At 44.7% G+C, this 6,080-nt stretch overlaps 1 protein-coding gene across 1 annotated transcript in view; it reads right to left on the bottom strand.

The window, feature by feature from the left end:
• Window positions 1-1,308, bottom strand: part of LOC114042163 (zinc finger protein 665-like) — a 17,344-nt gene extending 16,036 nt beyond the window's left edge. The window contains exon 1 of the mRNA XM_027860830.1: window positions 1,186-1,308. The gene's annotated coding sequence lies outside the window, so the exon portion shown is untranslated. The remainder of the gene's footprint in view (window positions 1-1,185) is intronic.
• Window positions 1,309-6,080: the final 4,772 nt, after the last annotated feature.

Below are 6,080 nucleotides of genomic sequence, written 5' to 3' on the forward strand. Positions count from 1 at the left end.
AGCTAACATTTATATAGCACCTACTATGTGCCAGGCACTCTGCTAAGTGCTTTACAATTATTATGATAATAACTGCTTCACCAGGAGGAGAGAGCAGCTCTTTCCAGGGAGATCTGAATCCAGGATTCAAACCAGTGCCTTATTTTATTTAGCCAAGCTTTCTCCTTGCAAGTTTTATGTCAGTTTCTGTTGCTGTTTGTCCATTGATCTCCAAAAGTTCCATGACATCAGGGAGGTGATGCCATGACATGTAAGTGAACTGGATTTGAGTGAGAGAGGGCTGTTATGCTCAGTAGGGCAGCAAGGTGGCACAGCGAATAGAGCGCAGGGCCTAAAGTCAGAAAGACCCAAGTTCAAATCTAGATTCTGACACTTATAGCTGTGTGACCCTGGGCAAGTCACTTTACCCAGTTTGCCTCAGTTTCCTCATCTGTAAAAGGGACTGGAGAAGGAAATGGCAAACTGCTCCAGTGTGTTTGCCAAGAAAACCCCAAATGGGGTCCTGAAGAGTCAGACACAAATGAAAAACGACGGAACAACAACAAAAATGAGTCTGATTCTCCGGCCCCCTACCCTGGGAGACAGTGCACATTGTCCATGGGACAGAGGCATAGGCTGAGACCGTGCCAAAAGTGCATCCCAGAGTCAGATACAAACACAGGGACACCACACACACACACACACACACACACACACATGGGCGCGCTCGTGGATTGCACAAACACATAGGGACATCAGTGCACACAATGGACACACAAACACATACGAGAACTTCAGTGCATATACAAGAGACACACACAACTGACAAACACACAAGGACTTCTCAGTGCACACGCAACAGACACACACACAGAGACATCATCTCACAACGGACAAACTATGAACACACAAACACAATCACACAACAGATGCACAAACACAGCGGACACACACACAACAGTGGCACACACACACTCAGAGACGTCAGCGCCCACATAACGGGCACACACGGGCGCGGCCGTCCCCGGGGCACAACTACACAACTACACTCCACAACCCACGCCCCGCCCCCACAACTCGCCACGATACGACACAACCCGGGCAGGACCACCAGGCCAGACACTGGGGGCCATCGCAGGAAGCCTCCGCCGTGGGGGACACAAGGGCCCCGCCCCCTCCCGCCCCCCCTCCCACACCCGGCCTCACCTCCCTTCGCGCCCCTCCAATATCGCCCCGGGATCCCCCCCACAGACACAGAAGCCTGCGGGTGGTCGCTGTGCCTGCGCAGACGCAGTGTAGGCTGGGGGGGGGAAGGTGGGGGGTAAGGAAGGCAACCCCAGGAGCATGCGTCCCCCAAGCTTCCCTTCCCCCCTCCCTACTCGAGCTTGGAGGGCGGGGCCTGAAGCAGTCACTTCCTTTGTAAATACCCGTGGGTGTGTGGTGCTCCCCGTCTCTGAGAGTGCAAGTCTCTTTTGGCATTTCATGTGTGTCTGTGAATGTGTGTTCTTGTCTAAGAGAGGGTGTGCGTGTGCGTGAGTGTGTCTCGAGGCTTGTCCACACGTGGGCCACCTCCGGGTCTCCTGCCTTCTCTTGGGAATGTGCTCCCAGCTCCCCTGTTCTGGTGGGCCAAGCCCGTGGTCAGTCATTCGTGGGCCGGGGGGCCCCTTGACCTCTCCTGTGAGCCTCCCTTTTCTCTCAGCATCGATTAAAACCCCACCTTGACTGTTCTCCACTTACCCTGAGTTACCGATCCTGACCCATTGTACCTGTGCTCGCTACCCTCCTGTAGTCACCCTCTGTCACCTGACGTCTCCTATAGGTTTCCTTTTAAAATCTAAGGGGGGGAGGGGGAGACTTCCCTGAGCATCCACACGGATCTCTTCAGATAAATCCTGCTTTTATTCCTCATTGGAATTGTTTTTCTCTGTGTCTACAGACTTTGGTTCTTGTAGCATCTGCCATCCCCTGGGCTGATTTCCCCTATAGCATTTTAATCCTTCGGATCTTCCCTTTTCCTCCGAATCCTTGAGAAGCTCGCCTTTCTCTGTATTCCCCAGAATTTAGCACAGTGCCTGGCACATAGGCGCTTAACAAAAGCTAATTGGCTGACGGATGGTCCCTACTCTCAAGGAGGTCGCAGTCTTAATAGGAGAGACAATATGCAGCTAAGTACAAACACTACGCCTACAGAGTAAATGGGAGATAATGGGCAGAGGCCCGGCGCTAGAATTAAGAGAGATTGGGTAAGGCTTCTTCCAGAAAACGGGATTTTAGCTAAGACTCGAAGGAAGCCAGGAGATTCTAGGACAGAAATGCCCAGAGTTGGGGAGATGCAGTGGCTTTTTCTAAGGATCAACAAGTCTCCTGGTCAATAAATGAAGGGAACTAAGAGGTAAAAACAATGGAAAGGCTGAGGTGGGAGACAGGTAAGGCTTTAAAAGCTAAACAGTGGAGTTTATATATGATCCTGGAGGTAATAGGGTGCCACTGGAGTTTACTGAATAGGGAATGACATGTGCTTTAAGAAGATCAGTTTGACCACTGAGTCACAGAGGATGGACTGGAGTGGGGAGAGACATGAGGCAGGGGGACCATTGCTATTGCAATAGTCCAGGTGTGAGGGGATAAGAGCCAGCATCATCAAGGTGGCAATCAGAGGAGAAAATTCAGGCTGTTTAAGAGAGGTATTGAGAAAATAAAATCAACAGAATGTGGCAATTGATTGGATATGGGGAGAGGAGTGAGAAAGAGCAAGGAATGAAGGAGGCCACCTAAATTGTGAGCCTGGGTGGTTATAAAAATGGTGGTCCTCAACAGTAATAAGGAAGTTAGGAGGAAGGGGGAACTGAGTGTGAGGGTGGAGAGGAATGAGTTTCGTTTTGGACGTGTTCAATTTAAAATGTTTATGGGACTTCCAGTTTGAAATATCCAATAGGCAGTTGGAAATGCAGTCTGGCAAAAAGATAGGGCTGGATAAGTAAATCCGAGAATTATATGCAAAGAAATGATCATTGAATCCATGGGAATTGAGATCACCAAGCAAAACAGTTTATAGAGTGAGAAGAGAAGAATTTCCAGCACGTACAGGATTGCCAGGGGAGACCCAGCCGAAGATCCAGCAAAGGAGAATGAGAAGGACCAAACCATAGCTTTTAGTTGCCATAACATACTGTTAACTTATATTAAGCTTACAGCATGCTGAGACCTTCATATCTACTTCAAGTGCTATTAATGCCTCCCTCAGCTTGCATTTGTAAAGTTAATTTTTAAATGTAAGTGTATGATATTTTATATGTATTTACATTTATGGTTCAAAAAGCATTTATAGGGTTCAGAGGAAAAGTAAGATGGGAGCAGCTAAGTGGTGCAGTGGATAGAGCTCTCGGCCCTGAAGTCAGGAGGACCTGAGTTCAAATTTGGCTTCAAACCAAACACTTGACACTTGCTAGCTGTGTGACCCTGGGCAAGTCACTTAACTCCAATTGCCCCCCAAAAAATAAAAATAAAAATAAATAAAAGAAGAAATTGTCAATAACGAGAAAAGAAAAGAAAAGAAAAGTAAGATCCGAAGGATGAGCATTCTACAGGGAAAATCAGCCTAAGAGGATGGGAGATGTTCAAAGAATAAAATTTTAAAGATACAAAGGGAAGCAACTCCAGTGAGGAGGGATTTATCTGAAAAGACTGATGTAGAAGCCCAGGGAACTCACCCCTCCCCCAAGTTAGATTTTTAAAATAAAGGTACAAAAGATAAAAAGTCAGGCAACTGAAGGTGACTACATGGGGGTTGTAAGCACAGGTACAATAAGGTCAGGAGCAATAAAGTTCAGGATGAGACGGCCAGGAAGTATCTTTGCATTTTGGTTCATCATATTACATCAATTTTTCCTTTTATTTCTTATTGTTCTTGACTAGTCCTGTGAGATTTGATTTTGGCTTCCTTTGTAAGCTTATAGAGTAGCTTATCATATAGCATTTCTGAATTATATTAGAAACATTTTTTATTTGTGCATTACTTTAGTCTCTCTGCTGTTTTTGTTTGTTTGGGCAGATTTCCCTTGAGTAGTAGTAGCTAGGTAGCACAGTCCATAGAGACTGGGCCTGGAAATTGTTTCTTCTAAGCAACTTGTAATAGTCTTTGACTTCAAATATCTGCAACTTCATGACTGCGTTTCTGAGTGAGTTACAGTTGGAGTTCCTCTCTAATCACACACTAAGGCACTACCCTTTGCCTTGCAATGCAAACACTTCCAGATAATTATTTTTATGTGTGTGAGGTTTCTTGAAATATGGTTGACAAGAATTGTGTTTTTCTTGCAGGAAAATATTTCAGATAGTCTCACCAAGCTCTAGCTTCAAGGTCAGTTGCTGTTGTTTGTTAAAAATCTCAGTTGGTTTCCCAGGGTTGCTGTCTTTTGCTTTTGCTCTAATGATTCTTTGTCATGTTCAGCATTTTTGTCCTCTGTCCCAGTCAAAGAAGACTTGGCTTCAAATCTGGACTCAAACACTTATTAACTGTGTGACCCTGGGCAAGTCACTTAACCTCTGTCTCCCTCAGATTCCTTAACTATAAAATGGGGATAATATAGCACCTGCCTCCCAGTATCAGTGTAAAATGCTCAGTATAGTGCCTGGCACATAGGAAGCACTTAACATGTTTGTTCTCTTCTCCTTTTTGTTGTTTTCTTCCTTTATTAACAGTTTCTTGATGATTTGAAGTGATGGAGAGCTGGCTTAGATACCACAACTCACTTCTTTCCTGTATACTTTATATTTGTAGCAATTCCCTGGAGGATGGAGTTCATTGATGGTTAAATATGGTAGATTTCTAACTGAAGGCTTTTCACTTTCACTGCATTCTTAGGATTTCTGTCCAGGATACTTTTGATGAATGCTTAATGAGGCCTTCTCCTTCATACTGAAGGCTTTCCCATATTCATCACATTTATAAAGTAATGAATGAATAATTTCCTGTTGAAGGGTTGCCCCAGTGATTGAAGGCATTCCTGCAGTCATAGATTCCCAGAATTTCTGTCCAGCGTGAATCCTCTGGGATTCAGTGTCTAGGGGCCCTACCACATCCCTGGCATTTATAAAGTTTCTGTCCACTATAAATTCTCTGATGTTCAGTGAATCTCGATTCTTACTTTCATAGGGCTTCTTTCCCCTATTGCTGAAGGTATTTGGATTTTCCTTGCTTATACACTAGTTTCTCCCTGCTGTGAATCATTTTATGTTTAATGAGGGTAGCTAGGTGGCACCATAGTGCCCAGAGCATGGGACCTGGAGTCAGGAAGACTCATCCTTCATGAGTTCAAATCCAGCCTCAGACACATACTAGCTGTGTGGTCCTGGGCAAGTCACTTTAGCCTGTTTACTTCAGCTTCCTTACCTGTTAAATGAGCTGGAGAAGAAAATGGCACAAATCACTCCACTATTTTTACCAAGAAAACCCTAAAAGGGGGTCACAGAAAAGCAGACATGGCTAAACTGATGGAACAACCCAAAACAACAAGGGCTGAGCTCCAGCTGAAGAACTTCCCACTCACATTTTTTACATTTACAAAAAAAAAAACAAAAAAAAAAAACAAAAAAAACCCGCTTCTCTCTAGCCTGAATTTGCTGATGAGCAATGTGTATGAGCTCCAACTGAAGGCTGTTCCAAAGCCCTTATATTCATAGTTTTTCTCCCATACAAATTCTCTGGTGTTGTCATGAATGGATCCTGATGTCAATTAAGATCTGAAGGATTGCTAAAGCTCTTTCCACAATATTCAGTCACAGGGTTTATTTCCTCTCTGTGGACTTTGATATTGAATCAAGGCTGTGTGGTAATAAAAGAGAGTCCCTTATTGTAATTCCATGGTCTTATATGGCTGGAGACGATCTGATTAGAGATTCCCTCAAGTGTTCCTGTTCCTATACAGTAGGAGCTTTCTTGTGGAGGACAGTCAATCAATTGGCTGAAATCTGTTCACCAAAAGGGCATTTCTTTGGCATCTTATCTGGAAAGTTTGCCAATTGCATCCATAACTGGATTTCTTAGATAGTACCCTCTCCAAATATGTGGCTCTGGAGAATGTCCCCTCAGGGTTTTTCCA

Source organism: Vombatus ursinus, unplaced genomic scaffold, assembly GCF_900497805.2.
Source record: "Vombatus ursinus unplaced genomic scaffold, bare-nosed wombat genome assembly UNPS02014270.1, whole genome shotgun sequence".
Classification (NCBI taxonomy): Eukaryota; Metazoa; Chordata; class Mammalia; order Diprotodontia; family Vombatidae; genus Vombatus; species Vombatus ursinus.